Source organism: Talpa occidentalis, unplaced genomic scaffold (assembly GCF_014898055.3).
Source record: "Talpa occidentalis isolate TD23 unplaced genomic scaffold, MPIMG_talOcc4v2.1 talOcc4.7, whole genome shotgun sequence".
NCBI lineage: Eukaryota > Metazoa > Chordata > Mammalia > Eulipotyphla > Talpidae > Talpa > Talpa occidentalis.
Window position 1 is genome coordinate 5943156 of NW_023605083.1, and position 20278 is coordinate 5963433.

The 20278-nt window shown below is 57.4% G+C and overlaps 2 protein-coding genes across 6 annotated transcripts in view; one reads left to right on the plus strand and one right to left on the minus strand.

Annotated features, from left to right (window-relative positions):
- The window catches only part of RALGPS1 (Ral GEF with PH domain and SH3 binding motif 1), a 226031-nt gene that overhangs the window by 59235 nt on the left and 146518 nt on the right, over nt 1-20278 (minus strand). The window lies entirely within an intron of this gene.
- The window catches only part of ANGPTL2 (angiopoietin like 2), a 32572-nt gene continuing 31295 nt past the window's right edge, over nt 19002-20278 (plus strand). Inside the window, exon 1 of one of the 2 annotated variants that reach the window (XM_037493468.2) lies at nt 19002-19481. The gene's annotated coding sequence lies outside the window, so the exon portion shown is untranslated. The remainder of the gene's footprint in view (nt 19482-20278) is intronic. The other variant, XM_037493469.2, reaches the window with a different exon arrangement.

Genomic DNA, 20278 nt, shown 5'->3' on the forward strand with positions numbered 1-20278 from the left:
TAAGATAAAACTTTCTTGTAATCATTGATATTTACTGTCAGGTTTTAGTTCTCACCCAGGTCGCAACCAATACATGTCTTTGTTGCCTGATAGAGTCAAGGCACCCCAGCAGGAGAGGGGAGCCTCCTGAGTGGCCCCGAGACTCCACACCCCTCCTCCTCTCGGTTATTTCACCGGCTGGTGGTGGTGACGCCTGGAGCCCACGGCCTCCTCCAGGGTTGGTGTTTAGAGCTCAGATGATGGGGCATCGAGCCAGGCCCTGGGACGGGGTCGCAGGGCCGCGGATCTCACTGGACCTGCCGGGAAGGCTCCCTGGCATCTGCCCTTCCAACACCCCGCTTCTCCTCTCATCTCTGGACTCACCTCCAGAGTCCTCACCGGCCTTCACCCACTCCATGGACCACTCAGCCTGGCTATGCCTGGCGCCCTTGGCACGGCCCATCCATACACGGCTTGCGGGGAGGGGGCATCTGCCAGGCAGCGGGACACCAGCAGTCCCTCATACACTCCCTTCCTCCTCTGAGAGGGGAGACCAGCGCTTCCCATCGCCCGCACACGGGCTGCTCTGGAAGGATGGTGGGATCACCGGACCCTTCCAGATGCACCCTCTCTTCCCTGGGAGGCGCCCAGCCTCCAGCACTCAGGCCTGGTGTGGCTGCCTCCGGCAGGAGAACCTAAACCTGCCTGCCGCCCCCCTGATTTCCTTCCTAGCACCTGGGGCGGGAGAAGGCAGGCAGCCTCTCTCTCCCAGAATGTTCCACATGGAGCACCCAGCACTTCTATTTTTATCAGACTTATATGAGGCTGAATTTTCACAAATAATTGTGAAAAATCCCAAGGACTAGTGTAGGCTGCTGAATACAAGCTCCAAAATGATGAATTCATACCAAAAATACATTTACATATAAGGCCAAAGCATGCAATAAAACATTATGGTGCAATTTTCTATTCTCAAAACATTTTAAATAAAGAATACAGTTTTAAAACTTTAAAAGATGGTGTCAGCAAAGGCTGCCAATTGTCCTTACTTGGAAAAAATATCCTTTATTCTGAGATTCTGCCCTGCTTACATTGTTGGCGTTAAAAATGTTCCTTTCTCTAGGAAATAATGAGGTTAATTTATATATTTTTCACTTGCCAGAAAAAGAAAAAAAAAAAAGCTGGCAGCCTCCTGAGAGTCTCCAAACTCTCTTTGTGCCATTTAACCCAAAGTCTGGGCGCCACCAGACAAAGATGGTTCTCTGGCAGCAATCGGTGGTTGGCATGGAGCAAGCCCATGCAGGGAGCCCCTGGGTCCTCCGGGCAAGGGGAGAGGAGTGCCTGGGCAGGGGCAGCTCAGGGATGCTGTGGGCAGAAGGAAGGATCCCTAAAACTTACAAACGCTTGAAGGTTGAGGAAGTGGGAACTTGAGTTTGGCGTGAAAATCTCAAGCTTGAGCTTCCCCCTTCCCTCCGGTTTCCCACAGTCTGTTTCTGTCGAGCATGCCACCCGCCCCTCAGTCTCTCCGCACCCAGCCCTGGCACCTCTGCTTTGCCAGGTGCAGGTCAGCAAAGTCTCATCTCTGCTTCCATCTCAGGAGGCCTCTCCCGGCCCCCCACGGGCTGCCAAGCACTGAGGGGGCCGCTCACCCCAGGCTGCAACATGGCCATTCCCCCAAATCCCCACTTTCAGTCTTGGTCCCCCCACAGTCCTGTCCCTCTGCAGTTCCCCACCCCCGCCCCCGCTGTTCCCCCTAGTGTCTGGTTTCCCCCAACAGCTGTTCCGGCCCCACTGTCCTTCCCTGCGGCACCTGCCTCCTAAATGAAAGCCCTCGGCTCTCTGCTCTGCCCCGCATCTGTCTGCACCCGTCCTCCACCCTCCTGTCCCCCCGGGGCCACCCCCCTCGCCTCCCACGACTCGCTGCTCATCTGGATGTCTTAAATGTCTCCCTAGCTACCCAATGTTATTTTTTAAGGTTTAAGAGAACTTTCTTTTCTAATTAAAAAGGGAATTTACGTTCATCTTAGGAAACACAGGAAGAACAGGCGCCTGTGATCCCACCCTTGTGAAATGAGCACTCTCAGGACCCGGGCGTGTCCTTCCCATAAACTCACTGGTCTACACAAGCCGGCCACAGGCGGCCACGTGGCCCTGGTGGGCTGCTCTGTGGGTAGGAGCCCCAGGGACTCGTTCTTCAGGGGAAGTGGAAAGGGCCTGCCCCGGCTCGGCACCGAGGCAACGTCTGACGTGCCGCTGAAGCCCCGGGAGGCAGGTGGGGCTGTCCGCCTTGTCCGCCTGGGCTTTGTCCCGCGGGCCTTCTGGACTTCACTCAGGCACGCCCCTGCCTCACGGCCTTCCGGGGCGGGAGGAAAAGCGGGAAGAGGAAAGGAGGGCCTCCCGGGAGGAGAAGAGAGCCTGCGGTCACCAGGGCACCCAAGCGCCCCCTCCCTCCTACAGACCCTTCGCCAAGGCGGCGGCAGCCCCCATCACCGTCGTGATACCACCTCCGGCCGCGGTCGAGACGAGCGATCCCCACGCGTCATGTGCGCGTTGCCCAAGCGTGGACACACTTCACAGAGAGGATCATGGTGGCCGGGGGCCGGCACTGGTGCTTATTTTAGTATATATTCGGAAATCTATAGCACGTCAACCCCCTGACATCACAGATAAGAATAAAATAAAATAGATTTAAAGAGAAAAACAGCAGGAAGTTAGTGGAAAGCGAAGATGTCGTGAACGCCTCAAGTGTGGGGAAAGTCATGTCGTGGCCTCACAGCAGTGTTTCCTTGACAGACATGGCGCAGGGAGGTAACCTGGTGCCTGTGGGTGGCAGCCAGGGTGAGGACCGGTGCCCGCCAGCTCCGAGGCCTGGCACCTCCTGAGACAGGCTCTGCTTTTCCTCCCCGATGCCCTCACTCTGCCTGCCCAGCACTGCTCACAAGTGGCGCTTCTCCCAATTCTGACCCCTGGGCAGCTCAGGCCACTGCCTATGTGGCATCTACCCCTGCAGGTCTCCAGCACTGGCCCTGTCCACCAGGCCTCTGTGGCAAGCACAGTCTGGCACACGGTAGGCTGGGTTTAGGGTGCCGCATCCTGAAAAGGAGAAGGCTGTATGGCATGAGTGGCGAGGTCTGGGGGAATCTGCGTGGCCCTGGGCCTTCTTCCTGGGCCTTGATAGTCAGAGGGACCGAGCAACCCAGCTAGTCTAGAAATTTCTCTTGGCATGGGAGATTTCTGGAAATTTCTCCCAGCATCCTCCTGGGAGTGAGGGCATAGTGGCCTGCTGCCTCTCACCTCGCTAGGCCTGTGCATGTCAGCACAGGACAGCGTGACCCACCTTCTGGCCAAGCCTTCCTCTGAGGCCGGGCGAGCCCAGACACGGCGCTCTTGGCCTCGAGGTCTGGACATATCTCTCGGGAAGGATCATCTTCCAGTCCCTGTGAGGACAGAGAGCTGCAGGGAGGGGGCCGAGCCACAGGAGCAGGTGATGGGGCGAGCAAGTGACCCTGTGGGATCTTGTGGCACCCAAACCAGGGAATCCTCATCTCTGTCAGGGCTTGATAAAAATGTGAGGAATTCAGATTGGGTTTGTCTTACCATGGTGAGATGCCAGCTCCTGTGACCTGAGTACATGAACAGAGAATGAAGGGGCTCGGGCTGGAGGTGGCTCTGGGCTTTCCTGCCTGGGAGCTCCACGGGGGCCTCACTCAACACTGAGGCAGCTACTGGCCCCATGCCCACTGCACAGATGTGGACCAGCCCGAGGGGGCACAGTCAGGGAGGGTCGTGTGGCCAGTGGACCCACATTCTCCTCTGTCCTTCAGGGAGGACCTCCAAGGGCCCGCAGACCTGCAGGGCTGACCACGGACATGAACAGCTCTGTCTTTCCAGGGGTTTCCTCGGCAATCAGAGCCCGAGCAGCCATGTGCGGGCTGACCCGCCCTGGGGACCCTGGTCTCAGCCTTGTGCACTGACAGATTGATTACTGGGACCTGCTCCCCCACCCCCGGAACCCCTGGCCCCCAGATTACTCCTTTGTCTCTTGACAGCTTAATGGCCAGGGGTGCTCAGCAAGCATTTCCCAGCAGAGCAGGACTGGAGGCTCTGCCCTGTCCTGACAACCAACCACAGACAAATCCCTGCCTTCTCTGCAGCTCCACTTCCTCATCAATAAACAAGGGAGTTGGAACTTCTGGCTGTAACATCAAGAACATTTTTACTCTAGGGACCAGTGTGTGACACCGTAGCATGAGGTGTGAGTCTGCCGACAGGAGCGCACCTCACGGCTCCGGCCATGCCCACTGCCTGGGCCAGGCCGCTCCTTCTGCCTCGCGCTTCTCTGCAGCAGTCAGCCCATGTGCGATGCAAGGAGGCCAGTCCTGAGCTCAGTGGTGCCCTCCACTCTCAAAGTTTCCCTGACACCTCCACGTTCACATCTCCCTGAACCCTTAGTTGGGTCCCACTTACAGAGGAGGGGTCTGGGGTCAGAGAAGTTAAACACATGCCCGAGGTCATCTGGCCAGCAGTGGTCAAGTGGGGTCTGAAGCCACATCTGCCTGACCCTTACTCTATCTGTGGATGACTCCACCCCTGGCCCCACTAGGCTGTAAGCCCTGAAGGGTGGAGTCCAAGTCTGCTCTGCTCATGGCCGATTCCCCGCGGCCAGCACAGGATCTGCTACCTCACACGCTCAGAGCCTTGTTCTTAAAGGGAAGAAAGATGTGTTTTTGACAGAGTGATTGCTGGGACCTAGTGGAAGTCAGAACGCTCTTGGTTACAAGTGACTCACCCAGAACCAGTTACAACAGGGAGGAAGGACTACATGAGCCTGAGAAGGCAGTGAAAATCAGGACCAGAGACCACCCTGTCAATGCCACGCAGCCCCAGGCAGCCCCGGGTAGCTGATTGTGAGCTCAGCTCTCCCTCTTCACCCTTCACTTTGCCCCTCGGGGCTCGCTCACTAGACTCTCTGTGGCAGAGGTCAGGCCATGGGCAGCTGTGGCATCGGGCATGACAGCTCTGTACCAAGGGAGAGAGCACCTTTCTTCCTGGCTTCAGAAAAACAAAGCAAAGCAGAGCAGACTGGGCCTGCAGAGGGTCTAGCGGAGCAAGGTTTATGCCTCGACCAGAGGGGCCTGGATGCTGTCCTCTGTGGCAGGGTGGGGGTGCAGACCAACCCGGCGCATGGAGAACAGCCACCCTCAGGGTGACCTTATCCAACAGGTCATAACCTCCATCGCCCAGGTGTGACTGAAGGAACCACTGGTCACACCCTCTGCAACGAACTGAGTATCTGTGTCCCCCTGAACTTCCTACATTGACGCCTAACCCCCAAGGTAATGGGATTAGGAGAACGGCTTTGGGGCGTGATTAGACCCCAAGAGCTCCCTCGCTCATGTTCATGTCTGGACATAGCAAGAAGAGGGTCATCCGTGACCCAGGTGGCGAGTCCTCGCCAGACACCAACTCTGCCGGCACCAGGGCCTGGCACTTGCCAGCCTCCAGAACTCTGCCAAATGTGGCTGATAAGTCACCTGGTTTATGTGTTTTGTTGTAGTGACCTGAATGGACACAGAGAAACTGCCTCCCGAGGGGAAGAGAAAATCCCCTGGACATGGGTCACCCCTGTGACCAACTGTCTCCACAGTCAACATGGAGGAGTCTCAGCCCCTGCCGCCCGCAGGTTGGATGTCTAGAGTCGCTGTTTCTTCCCTTCTGAGGAGGACGCGAGAGTGTGGAGGAGGCCAGCGGCAGTGAGGACACCCATGGACACTCTCGGGCACGCTACAGAGAAGAGGCGGGTGTGGAGTAAGGCACCTGACCCCATGCCCTGCTGCTGGCCCTGACCCCAACCACAGGAGGAAGGCGCCCCTCACAATGAGCGTGCGACCCTCCTCCAGAGCAACAGCGGTGCTGGTGGGGAGGCTGCAGCTGCAGGGGTGAGGACTGAGCTCGGCATTGCTTCCTCTCTGGAAGCCAGACCCTCCGTGAGGGCACCTTCTGGATCACTGTTGAGGGACAGAGGCTCCCCCAAGGCCCACACACTTTGCACGCAGAGAGCTGGGGCCAGAGTCGGGACTCTTCCAGACACTTGGGTCCGCCTCCTGAGCCCCTGCGCTAACTGCACAAGTGCACTTCTCCAATCTCCACCCAGGCCTCCCCACTGGCGCTGGCCACACGGGGTCTCATCTGTTTCAATGCCCTTTCTGCCATGCCTCTCGCACCCGGAGAGCAGAGGCCCCGGGGCAGCCTGTGCCTTCCTGGCATCTGTGGACAGTTCAGGCGGCCAGACCCTGACTCCCAACCTGGGGCTGTGCTGAGGTCATGACTAGTGTCTGAGGAACTTGAGTCCCCTGGGGGTGCAAGCCTGGAATAGATTATCCTCTCTGACTCCCACTCCCCAGCCTGCCCGAGTCAACTCCCCTTCCCAATCATGGGCAGCAGGCCCCAAAGGAAATTTGGCCCCATATGTGCCCGTGGGGCCCTTCCTTTTGGGAGCACGGTCCCGCCTCACAGTTTAAGACTTGGTTCTGCATCTTTGAAGACTTGATCCAGGTTCAACTCTAAGCCCCCACTCCCGGGGCCCTGAGGAGACGGGGCGGAGGGGTTCTGCTCTGTACCAAGTCCCTTTCCCCGTCTCTCTGAACTCCCTTCCAGGCCCTAGAGACAGCACTGGCCACCCTGCGGGGGGACGACTGCATGCAGGGGTCATCGGTCAGCGGGGGGAGGGGCCAGGTCTGCTCTGGCTCCTGCTGACCAAGGAGGCCCTGGCGAGGGGGTCTTCGTGCAAGTGGTAGTCTGCGTGGGTCCCCGGGGGCTGCTCTGTCACTGTGGGACAGTTGGGCCCCCTCCCCCAGCATGAGGGGCACGCCGGGCCCCCTCTCTGGGCCGGCCGGCCGACTGCTGGTGTGGCCACCGGGCGAGGATGGCGCCCGCCCCACTGTCAGCCCCGGCCCCTCCCGCTCCCCACGGAGACTTGGCAACACCGGGCTGAGACGAGAGACCTGGGATGGGAGGGTTCCTTCAAGTCCTGGAAATTCCTCGATTTCCCCTTTCAGAAATTCCTGCACCAGAAAAAGGCAGCAGCTTCTTTGTTCGCTCTGATCCAAACACGTCAATCACCCTCTTCTGGGGCTGGGGTGGGGCCGGAACCTTCCACACCCACCTCATTCTGTGCCAACAAACATCACATCGTTCTTCTGGGCCGCTCAGAAGCTCTGGTCAGCTACGTGTTTGTTAACAATCAGGGCGGGGGGAGGACATTTATTTTTTACTTAATACAAGCAGCATGTTTCAGAGAGACAGTTTATACTCTAAAGAAACAAAGGCCTGGGCCAGTTCTGGGCAGGAGGCCTTGTCCTGAGTGACTCTGGGCAAGACCTTGGCCCTTCTGAGACTCGGTTTCCCCATCTACACAGTGGGGATTAGAACCTTCGCACCCACGGAGACCCTCCCACTGAGGGACCGCGACCCTCGCGGCAGAGGGTGGCTGTCATTACCTGTGTGGTTTCCAGACCCAGGGTGAGGAAGAGGGGTGGTGGGTCCTGGGTGGGGGCGGGCTCGCGCCCAGGGCCTCCACGCCCTCGAGGCTCTGGCAGAGGGCCCGGCAGGGGTTCTAGCTCAGTGCCAGGCACACGCAGGCCTGTGGCACGTATCTTGTTGAATGGGTGGTGTTCTCCTAATTCCAGCAGACGATTAATCTGCTGCTTATTAATGAGGTGTTCTGAACACAGACTTAAACTGCATTTGGTCCAGCAACCGACTCTTTTTTTTTGAAAGGGAGGAGAGACCCCTCTGTGTGTGGAGGGTGGGCTGCCCTCCCACCCCGGCTGGGCAGGAGCCGGCAGCTGTCTCCCGGCGCCCGCGGAGCTGGATGGCGGCGTGAATACTTTCTTTCTTGGTGAAGCTCCTCTGTGTGTACTGAATCCCAGCATTCACGGGGAGCGGGGACAAGAGCATTTACTAAGTGGACACTGGGCATCAGGCAGGCGGGGGAGCGAGGGGGGCACCTGGCTGGGCCAAGGCTCTAGCAGGAAAGGAACGTGACACCGTTCCCCCACCGCCTGCGGTGGGTGCTGGGGGCCCAGATGAGCTCTCAGCGGGGGAGAGACCAGGCCCAAAATAGGTTGAGTGCCTGGGGCGTCAGCTGGGATTCGCCCCTTCCAGCAAGTCAGGGCTCAAGCGTTCTGTTTACCAAACGCTCTGCACACATAGAAACCAGGATGGTCCGCGTTCCATGTTAAAGAGGACAGGGAGGGTCCACCCAGGGTGCACGTTGAGGTGTTGGAAGCTTCTCTGACAGTGCTGGGAGGAGGGCCAAGGCCCGGGGCTCCCCATGGCAAGCCTGGCAGAGGAAGAAAGGCAACGACGATGGGTGGCAGGGCGTGGGCTCATCCCCGCCGGGTGCACCCCACCCCACACAGCCCTAGCCTGGCAGGTAGCAGAAAGGGGGCAAAGGGGTGACGTCTGCAGGCCAGGGCTGCTGGGCAGGGGGGATGTCACCGCGGCCCTCTCCGGAGCTCCTGCGGGTAATCAGAACCAGCTGAAGACTGAGCTGTTTTTCCCTGCACTTGTGGGGGGCAGGGAGAGGTTTCGGGGTGGAGAAGGTCTCAGGGGCAGGGACTTGCCTGGCTGCGGGGTGTGCTGAGGGGCAGGGAGAAGGGAAGCCCCTTCCTCCCAGGTCCTCCCCATGGGGCCGGGCTGCTCTCTTCACAGGACCTCCCTGGCCCTCTGCAGACGTGCCCGCAGTCACCAGCGAGCATGGCCGGCCTCCGGCCAAGTACCTGACGTGCACACCTCCTCAGTGGTGACAAGAGCACCTCGAGGTTGGCGCCTTTTTGTCCTGTCTTCTACATGAGGACCGTGATACAGAGCAGACATGAACCACTCCAGACCACAGCGCTAGGGGGTGGTGAGCTGGGATCTGAACCTGAAAGGTGGTTCCAGAGCCCACGCTCCACGCCAGCCAGACAGGAAGGTGAGGAAGAGACAACACAGCTGGGCGCCTCATAGGATTACCCCTACTTTAGAAAGGGGGAAACGGAGGCACAAAGGATGCCACCTGCCCAACACCACTCAGCTGGCAAGGGCAGGCCCAGGCCTGGAGGCAGGTCCCTCGGTGGCCAGCGCCCACTGGGGCCTGGCCCTTCATAAGTCCATCCAACAGCAGCACTGACTGGGCTCCTGCGCTGTGTGCTGGTCACTGCCTGGGCACTGGGACCTGCAGACAGGACCAGGGGACCGGGCCCACCCTTGCAGTCTATGGGGGTAGAGGACACCATCACACTGCCACACAGGTGACCCTCAAATCCCACTTGTGAGGAAGCATAGCCAGCTGGGTGATGCTTCAGAAGGGCTTTGTGTGTGTGTGTGTGTGTGTGTGTGTGTTTAGGGGGTGAGGGTGAGGTTAGGTCATTACAGACATAGTCTCTACGAGATGATTCATCATCTTTTCCATGCATCTTTTACTTCCTACTCTGTACCAGGAAAGCAACTGGAAGTCGGGACCTACTCACAAGCCTTGTTGCCCCCTCTGGACAGCCGCACGCTGCTGCAGCACCTCATTATCCCAGGTCACCACACTCAGGCGAGGCTACAGCCACCAGACCAGCAACCAGGCACCCGCGGGGAAGTCACGCTATGCTCTCCCTACTTGATCCTAACCGGCTACAGCGCATGTGAACAGCCCTGGGACGGAGGTTATGGCCCCCGACTCGCTTTGGCAAGCCCATCAGTCTCCAGCAGCCATTTCCACAGTGTGGTCTCCTGGAAACCTGTCAGAAATGCACATTCTCCGGCCCGTTCCAGACCTGCAGAAGCAGAAACTCTGAGGCGGGCCCAGCAGTGCGTGGTTTAACAGCCCTCGGGTGCCAGGCACTCAGTGGGGTCCGAGGTCTCTAATGCTGGAGAACACTGATCTAGGAGAGGCTGCAGTGATGGTTCAGAGGGCTCAGCACTGACCGAGTGCCCCCATGTGTGCAGGCAACATCCGCCTTCACGGCAACCCTGGAAAGAAACAGCATTTGCCTACAAATGGAGGCATGAGGGGGCATCCCCTGTTGCCCAGCTGCGCACCAATGGGTAGCTGGAGAGCTGTTAGCTGAACTCTGTCAGGAGAGGATCACGGACTTTGTATTTAAACAGGCCCAGATCCAAATCCTGGCTTCGCCACTCACTGGCTGTGTGGCGATGGGTAGACGCCTTAACCTCTCTGAGCCTGAGCTGCCTCACAAAATGGAAGACCATGAATTGAGCCTGTTTGGGGAGTCAGTGGAATAATCTGTGCCAGCAGACGGGCACACAGGGGCATGTGGTAGAGGGGGCTGCCTCGTCTCACACACGCCTCTCGAAGGAAAGCTCTGACGAGAGCCACGTCCGGATCCTCTTACTATAGATGGTTCTAGGAGCACAGCTTCCCGGGATTTGGGGGCTCCTAGCACCACCACCCAGACGGCATGCGGTCAAGGTGCCGGCAGCCCCAGAGGCAGCACCGCGACCAGCCTGTGAACGAGCAACAGCTGTTTAGAGTGGTAACTGTGTGGCTGTCCAGCCAACCCGGTGCTCTGAAACAGCTCGGGCCCTGGGGCCTGGGAGCCCAAGAATGGGGCGCCAGGTCAGCAAAGGAGGAGAGCCAGGTTTCCTGAGCGCCTCCTGAGTACCGGGCCCTGTGCTGGAGCATCTGCATTCATGCTTTTCGCTTCTTCCTCCAGCCATCCTGGGGAGGCGGCACCACGGCCCCGTTTTCAAATGAGGAAACTGAGACCAGGAGGACAAGTCAATTTCAGAAGCCACAGGGTGGCGAGTGGTGGGGCGAGAACTCCACTGGGCCTGCGGCCTCCTACCACAGCCCGAGACAGCCGGGGCCCAGCTGGGAGGGAGCCGGCCGCACACCTCCCCCCACCCCGGACCCTCACTCACCACACTCAGCCCAGAGCCACTGAGCACGGGGGAGAGCCTGTGTCCCGGAGTCACACGCAATGAATGTATGTACCTGGCCTCTCTAGACATAACACCACCGCGCTCAGCAGACCACTCTCCAGTGTCAACATAACTTTCCTGTGCGCTGGGAAACCAGCAGCCCGCCTCGGTGGTGATCCAGAGCCAGCCGCAGCACCTCCGAGGCCGGCTCGTCCGCGAAGTTCCCGAGGCTGTCACCACCTCGGATGCTGGCACGTTCTTTCACAAGGAAGGGCTGAGAACACCAGCGTGCAAGGGCGGCGGGGCCTGCTGGGAGCACAGCCCTCACAGATGCGGGGAAGTGGCGGCCGAGGAGGCAAGCGGCTGGCGGCCCAAGGCTGCCTCGCGGTAAACGCCTGGCAACAGGACGGCACGGCCACCGCATCTGCACAGCCTCGTTTTTCTCATCTAGAAAATAGAATCACTGCTGCCCTCACCGTCCCCCCCCCGACCCCCCGCCGAATGCTCTGAGGCTTGAGGGAGGCAACGTGTGGAGCACTTGGGGGCAGAGGGGCTGGTGGGCTACACCCCGCTCCCGACTCGCACCGGCACACCGGGCAGGACAGCAGAGCCGGGAGAGGAAGCCGGCGGAGGGCACCTGGGGCCTGGATCAGTGGAGCAAGGCGTCACGGGGACCCCAGAGAGCCCAGTGCAGCCTCACACTGTCGGGGCAGCTGCCTTTCTTTCCCTTTCTTTCTCCTCCTCCTGTGAGCCTGACTCTCACAAACACTCCTTGCTGCCCTTGGCCCCAAGACCTCGGTAATCTCAGGGCACTCACGTTTGGCTGAGGTGTTGCCTCCCAGGGCTGGGGACACCAGAACCCGAGGGCAGGGCTGGGCCTTCCCTCTAGAGCCTGCTGCCCCGCCTCCACTCTGTTTCTGCCTCCTCTCCCTCTGGCCTCCCCCACGACTTGCCACCTCCTCTTATGCCCCCATCTCGTCTGCTGAGTCAGAAGCAGACTCCCACGTCCTTCCAGGCACTGCCACCTCTTCAGGGCCCCTGCCCACCACACACCTCTGGTTCTGCCATGTCAGCTCTCCATAGTGGCTTCCTGCCCACTACCCATGGGTGACTCTGGCCAGGTTACTACCCCACTTCTATTTATTCCGCGGCTCCCGCTACCCTCGGGGAAGGGCCCACTCCTTGCCTGGCCTACCAGGCGCTGCTGACCTCCGCGGCCTTGCACACCTCCTCCAAGCTCTGTACTCCGGCCGCCCTGCACTATCCCATCAGGCCTAAGCCATCATTTCTATTGGAAAATTGCAAATCACAGCTGCCTCGCCTGACTACCTGTAGGGCATCCTCCAGAAAGAAGCTCCCCCACCTGCCCAGCCAAACCAGATGGCCTTAGGAACCACAGAGGGAGCCTGGCCACCTGCCAACGTGTCTGTCTCCCCCATTGGCACAAAGGAGCCCCTCCGGACAGGCATGGATGGGTCTGACGGCCCTCGGGTCCCCAGCCTAAGAATGAGCCAGACCCAGAGAAGTCCTTGGAAGAGGGAAACAATGAAACCCCGGATGGGCCACAGAGACGAGGTCTTGAAGGACAGCATTCCCGTGTTGCTACCAGACACTTGCCACATGCCAGACCTCGACGGAGGTGCTCGGGACAGAGCCCAGGACAGGGCAGCCCTGGGCTGTGCCCTTAGACCTCTCTGATGACACTGGCACCTCCCTGCCAGCCATCCCTGTACAGTGACCCCAACCTAGACTCTTTTCTGGGACGCTCATTCTGTCAGTCTCTTGCCAGAAGCCCTGGCTTATCTGCTGACCAGGAGAGGACAGGCCTTGCCCTGCTGTTTCTCAACCATCAATCAAGCTCACTGGCGCCTTGAGCAGGAAAGGCAAGCAAGTCATGCAACAGCCAGCTGCTCCTCTGACAAGAATTTCAGCAGGTCTCTGTGGAAGGAAGTTGGGGTCCTCACCCCACTGACCATAAACTGCCCTCACTCCTTTATCTCCTACTCGGGACAAAGGTCCCAAATGGCACAGGCCACAGAAGATGGCACAGACCATGTCCCAGAAGCTAGAATTGTTTTAATATTATATAGGATTGGGATGATTTTAAATAGTTTTGGAAAATTTCTGTGAAGTTTTGTTACGAAGAGCCGAAGGCAGCCAGCAAACTAAAATTAAATCTCCCCTCCCTCTGCTCCTCAGTCTCCCTGCTTGGGATGGGCCTCGGCATCAGCTGCTGTATGAGAGAGCAGGGATGGGACCAAACGGACATTCCTTAAAATACTGCTAGGAAGACAAAATGAAAACCAGTCAACTAAAAGCCTCTGCAGACTGGCCTTGGGCGAATAACCCGGAGCCCAAACCTTGGTGTTCAGGTGGGGCTTGGTAATCCTTGTCCGCTGGAGGGCAAATGTGGTGGGCTCTTAAAGGGTGGATCCAAACTTGGCGAAGGGCCGCCTGACTCTGCCCCCTGGGTTGAGGTGGGTTGAGAAGCTGAGAACAAAAAGGGCCAAACACAAGCCAACAGCAGACTCCTGAAGCTGCTCCGTCCTGCTCTGACATTTGGACAGACTTGTTTGACAGGACTTTCACAGACACAATGTCCTCAGAGGGGTTTCCATGGTGCCTGGACATCCTCCGTGACACTGGGCAGTACAGGAGAGCATGGTGCTGCCTGAGAGCCTTCCCATAAATGCACGTCTCCTCACTTCTCACCAGAGCCAGGGAACATGTGGCTTCCCTGCTGGGCCAGAGCAGCAAGTCACAAGACCCGACCAGAACACCTCCAGGACAGGGGGGACATGCTGGCTCCCTCTCAGCTCCCAGGCAGCTGTTCCACTAAATCAGGATGGGCAGAGGCTTGAGGCAGTTCCACAGACTTCCTGATGCTTGGACACTCCCCTAAGCCTTTCCAAGACCAACTGACCAGGAGAGGAGGGGCCTTGCCCTGGGTCCGTCAAGTCAAGCTCACTGGAGCCTTGAGCAATAAAACTGCCACACTTCCTTGAAGCTGAAAAGTCATCAACTGTTAAATACAGCATGTTCTAGGAAAGGAGGGAAGTGTGCTAACATAGAATTGACTTCAAGAGGCTTCCTGATGTCAGAGATCTTAAAACAAGGCAAAGCATGTCAGATTCCAAGAATGCAATTTGTTTTCAGGACCTGTGCTCCTCCAGGCTTCGACGTCGATCCTAGTCCCAGTCCCGGTCCTTCCGACTTGTGTGGCCTCATGCAAGGAACTTCACTTTGCTAAGCCTGGGTCTACTTGTTAGTAAAGCAGCCGAATAGTAATACTTCCCTCGTAGGGCTGTGAGAGGAGGGAAAAAAGATACCCATACAATGTTGAGGCTGATGCTCAGCACATCGCAGGCAGCTAGTGCCAAGCTAGAACCTTAGTCCCCCAACAGTGCTCGTGGACACACACTTCTTACATCTTCCAGTGTCAAGGTAGGTACACTGAGTCAAACCAACCCATGCATTCTTGGGGGCTATTTTCTAGCAAACCACGACCAGGCGCAAGAAGGGGACACGAGCAAATGAACTGCTAATCGGCTGACTCGGTTTATGGTTGGGCACCACCAGCAGCATAAGTGCAGGAGAGCTGGGTGAGATGATAAGTTTAATAGGGATGTGGGCAGTTCCAGTTACTCAAATGATAGAATACGTGGTCTTGAAATTACCTTCTAGTCAGTAACAATGACAAACTCGGGGAAATATATAAAACACAACTGCTTGGAAGCACTTGAGAACAACCCAAAGCAGCAGGAATGGGAGGAAGCATGATCCGCGGAAGTCAGCAAGTATTCCAGAACACTTTCTAGGTCATGGTGAAACATGGGAGAACACACGAAAACAAAAAGCAGTGTGTCACTGGCCAGCGAGGAGGGAAAGAGGCTGGGCTCTGAGGATGGAATTGAAGGAGAAAATGCCAAGGAGGATGGTGCCACAATAAGGAGCATTCCAAAATGACTATACACATTTCCCTCAAAGCTTTAGCTACCCCCTAAATTGTGTATATGTCGACAGAGACTCCAAGGAGCCCAAAAGAAAGCAGCAGGAGGAGGCAGAGAGTTCCGCAGCAGCCTGCAGAGGGAATCTGGAGTTCGAATCCTGTCAAGTTAAAAGGGGCTTAGCAAATGTTTCTGACTTTCAGTATAATTCCATAAAGACCAATCTTCACAAGTAAGCCCTGGATTAAAGGTTCTGCCCTGGGACAGTGGGCAAAACCAGAAGGAACCAACAAAACCTAAAAACCAAACCCCCACAAGATCAAGGGGATAGGACAGTAATTTAACTGCATGTCAAAACAAAATACAACATTCTGTTGAGGACTAAAGTAAAATAATCTTTCCAATTTAACAGCCACAATACCCACTGAAAGGTGACAGACATGTGAAGAAGCCATAAAATGTGACCTATGATCAGCGAAATAATAGTCAATAAAATAGACCTACTGGTGCTCCAGATGTTGGAATTAGTAAACAAGGACTTTAAAATGGCTATTACAAATATACACAGGATTTTCAGGAAATGAATGACAGGATGAAGGAGTGACGAGGTCATCCAGAAGAAAAATAGAACCTATAAACATAAACTGAGTGGAGATTCAAGAATCAAAAAATTTAGTATCATAAAACATACTTTGGGTAAAATTGTAGTCAGATACTATGGAAGAAAAGACCAGTAAACTTGAAGACAGCTAATAAAAATGACCCAAATGGAAGCACGGGGAAGGGAAAAGAGATAAAATAAGTACATGGAATTCAGCGACTTTCATGACAACACCAAGTATATAAAAAGAGTTCCAGAAGGGCAGGGAAAAGAACTGGTCAAAAAAACAAGTGAAGTAAAAATGACCAAAAATCACACCCCACATCCCCAAAGCTAGTGAAAAACATAGTTCCACAGATCCAAGCAGCTCCGTGAATCTTGAGTAGAATAAGTAAAAGGAAAGCACCAGAGTCACATCATAGGTCAAGGGCTGAAAATCAAAGAAAGAGACAGAACTTCAAAGTCAGAAGGAAAAAGATTCACTATGTACACAGGGACAATAATGAGAAAGACAGTTGACGTTTCATCAAACACGAAGCAGGCCGGAAGACAGTGAAAAGGCACTTAAAAACTACTAAAAGTGGGGAGAAGTCTATTTGGGAGGAGAGGTTGAAGATGTTGGTGAAATGCTAAGTCACAAGATATGCAAAACCTCTCAAGAACCCCTCTGTAGCCCACATTACACACCACACACACACACACCCCATCTACATGGTATCTCGGTAAAACACCCCAACCTTCCCAAAACACACACACACACAAATTGTAATTGTCAGGACCATGACAAGACACAATCACATGAGATCATCAACACCAACTGTGGACACACATGTTGGTTCCCTGTATCCAGCCACCAGGTGAACATCACATGTTTTCATCCTGAGGAAAACAATGAAGAAAAAAATAAAGATGTCCTTCTTTTCAAATGCCTTAGTCACATGACACTTTGGTCCAACAGGAGGGAGAAATGTGTTAGCTGTGCTCCTGGAGGAGGTTGGGGACCCTCCAGGGGAGGGAAGAGCAGCCGCGCAACACACCCTTCCTGAGCAGCGGAGGGAAACAGGCTAAGTGCTTGAGGAGCATCACCTTGTGCAGTCCTCACATGGCCCTCAGGAGTGGGTGTGCGCCTTCTCTGCTATTTAAGTGAGGAAACAAAGCTTGAGAGAGAATGAGGAGATGGCCCCAGGTCAGTGGCAGTTGGGGGCCCACACCTTGGTCTGTCAGACTTGGCCCAGCTCTTCTCTCCCTGCAGTGAGTGATACATCTGTTCCCGCTGTGCACTGGGCTGTGCAAAGGACACCTGTGCACCCACACGTGCCCCTGTCCTCAGGAACCCACAGCCCAGCCACGGAGGCCACCAAATAGCCATAACCAATCTCAGCTCAACACTTGCTACACACCGGCCGGTGGGTGTTAACTTCATACGTCGCATCTTACTTAATTTTCACGACAGCCCCAGACGTAAGTCCATGTGCCATCTCTGTTGTACAGACCAGGAAAGTGGGGCCCAGAGCTGCTGAGGGGCAGAACTAGAACCCTGTGGGCAACTATGAGCTGGCTACTAGTTGGCCACTCACGGGCAACTGCGACCTATCTGCTGTCTGCAAATCCCAGCAGAGCATTCCTTGACCACCTATGGAGCAGAGCTCATATCACGAGGCAGGCCCAGGACTCCCAGGCCGCTGTTGACCTGATTGCATGACGTCTCCATGGTGGTCTTGGGATAACTCTGCCTGTGATGACATCAAATACTTTGCTGCTGCAAACGTCTCTTGACGTGTGGTCACGATGTTCCCTTCCCTGTCCCTCGTAAAACTTCGTCCCCCATTCCTATCCCACCCTCCGGACTTTATTCCTCATCCCACTGTTGCATGATCAGCTTTTACTAGCCTGTGTGCTTTCAATAAATGGCACAAGAACTTCTGCTCAAGTGGCAGAGTCTTGACTTGCAAACCTGCTCCACGACTGCTGTGTCCCTCATCGTGTTAGCTCTGACGAAGTTCTCGTCAGAACAGAATCCAACTCAAGCCCTCTAGCAACAAACCCAGCTCCCCGAGGCCACCTAAGGGGCAAGGAGTGCCAGGCCCACCGGGGCTCCTCTCTCACTTGATGAAACCCTAGGGATGCTGAACTGTGGAAACAAATCAATTTTGGTGATGACGGGTTGGGGCTGTACCTGTCTGTAGAGGGCGGGCAAACCTGGGAAGCACTCCTGGCCCAGTGAGACCTGTGGCCGCCTCGGGCCTCCCACCAGGATGCAACCATCCCCCACCAGCTCCAGATGCTCCGTCTGCCGCTCCCATCGATCCAGTCTTCGCTCAACAACCCATCTGGCCTTTCAAAAGTAAAAGCGCACGGGCATGCTGTTTGCTCAGAACTTCTCAATGGCTCTCAGCTGTCCTTGCAGCAAATCCCACCTCAAACAGGCCCCCCTTGCCGCCCCGCCTCGGCCAGTCACACCGCTCTCAGCACCTTGAAAGAGCGGCCCTCAGCTGCTGGGGCTCCTGCTCCAGCTCCTACTGCTGGGAACAAATTACCACCCGCAACAGCCATGCTCTCCTCATGGATTCTCTGGGCCAGCAACTGAGATTTGCAACAGCAGAATGGGTTAGTCTCTGCACCCTAGTGTCTGGGGCTCATCTGGGGTGACTCAAAGGGTCGAGGGGAGGTCATCTAGGGGGCTCTTTCCTCACACAGCGTGGGGGTCGACGCTGGCTACCAGCTGGGATCTGCGCCCCCGCAGCCTCTGTGAGGCAGCTTTGGCAGCTGGACCCCTCAGCCTGATTCGGGGCTCTGAGAGGGGGTCCTGGGGAACGCGCCAGGCCTGAAGTCAGGGCCCATCACCTCCCCTGCTCTCCCTGGCTAGAAGCAAGTCACCAGCCCGCCCAGGTTCAAGGGGAGAGGGCAGAGGCCCTGCCTCTCAGCGGAGGACAGCTGGGGTCTCGTGGCTTATGGGAGATATGACGGGGACATCTTTGAAAAAGCAATCCGACACGCGGCCTTCACACACTGTCCTCCCCGCCCGGACCAGCCTCTCTCCAGCGTACCACCTGCTAATTCTTACTCGTCCCTCAGGTTCCCGAGGCCGCTCGGGGAAGCAACCAGGTTTCTCCAGTGCCATCCCCCGTCCTGGCGCAATGCCTCTCCCCGAGTTCAGAGACAAAAGCCAGCCCCCCACCCAGAGGGCAGCTAGAGGGGAGGCCATCTGTGCGGGCAGCCCCACCTGTCCACCTGGGCTCTGGGGCAGCGCCGGGCGCGGGAGACGTCGGGGCCGACTGGCTCCCAGCTGCCCACATGCCGCTGCCTGCACAGCTGGAGGCGATCTCGCGCTCTTACCTGAGGCAGAGGGGCAGCCCTGCGCCTCGGCAGAGCGCACCACGAGCTGCCAGGGCTGCGGGGAGTGGGCGGGCCAGGCGGCAGAGCTGGCCAGGCTGCTCGTGCCAAGGAAGGAGGGGGCTCACCGAGGCCGCCAAAGCGGGCTGGGGCGGGAGGGGCCAGGCCAGCTGGGGCCGGAGTTAGTGTGACATCACTGGGCGGCCCGCCTCTGTCTGGGGCTGAGGGGAGGCCCGGAGCCTTTCTGGGGCCTGGGGGATCCTCTTGCACTGGTGGGTGGAGAAAAGTGCCTGCAGCCAACCAGGGTCAGGCTGTGCTCACAGTTTCCTCCAGCGGCGGCATGTAAAGGCTCCACAAAGGAGTCGGGAGTTCAAATGAGGCTGCTGCGGACGGCCTGAGGATGGACCCCGAGCCCTGAGTCCCAGACCTGCAGAGCATGGCACTGAGGTAGCTGCCGGCCCCGCCGCCAGAGAAGGCAGGTCGTGAGCAGCCCGGCAGGACCCTGGCCAGCCTCCGCCCCGTCCCAGCCGGAGTCCTGCTGTGGAGGCAGGGCCAGCAGCAGAGGCCAGTGAGGCACGGTGGCTTGGCGGCCGGTCCGGCCTGCGACTCGGGGACCCCTCCTGGAGGCCATGGGCAGGCTGCCCTGCTGACGGCCGAGGTGAGGCATGTGAGGAGCTGCCCGGGAGCCCAGCAGGAGGGAAGAGGTAAGGGGCCAGCTCTGTGGCACCAAGGGACAGGGGGCAAGAGGCAGCAGCTGGCCCCGTGTCTCAGGGTTCAGAGAGCCAACCCCTGCGGCTGGGGTGTGTGCAGCTCGCTTTCACTTGGAGCCAAACAAGGCACCCCCCACCCCCAGGCAGGACCTGGGGACACGCTGGGGCAGAGGTGGTGTTCCGTGGGCATGAGATCGTGGGCTGGGGTTTCGAGGGCTTCATCAGTCAGTCCGACTCCTCTTTCACACAAAGAGCCTTTGGGGGTGAAGGCAGAAGGCTGGTGGGCACGGCTGAGCAACTGGGCCGTGTGAGTGTGTGTTGGTGTGTAGGTGTGAGCTTGAGGGGGGCAGTGGACGCCGGCTGCAGGGAAAGCCCAGGACTGGGGCAGCCGCTCTAAGCTTCGGGCTCCCGTGCACCCTGGAGAGAGAATATGCGGAGGCAAAAGCAAAAGCAGACGTGGTCCTGCCAGAGCCGAGTCCTTGTTCGGAGAGGTCCCTGGAGCTGAGGAGCCTCTCGGAACACCCTCGAATGGGGCAGAGCGGCGAGGAGGGGTCCAGCGCCGGGACCATGCCTGAGCCCGCGATTCCTGCCGCTGTGACTCAGGGCACAGCGCTGCCCTGGCCTGCCCCGGGGATGGCGAACTGCTCCCAGAGCTGGCCGGTGCCCCGCGTGCCCAGCAAGCTGGAGAAGGCTGGGAAACGGGGGAGGACTCGGCTTCCCGGCAGGGGGACAGTGCGGGCTCCGCATTCCCAGTCCCTTGAAAGCGCTCAGCATTAGATAACATTTCCAAA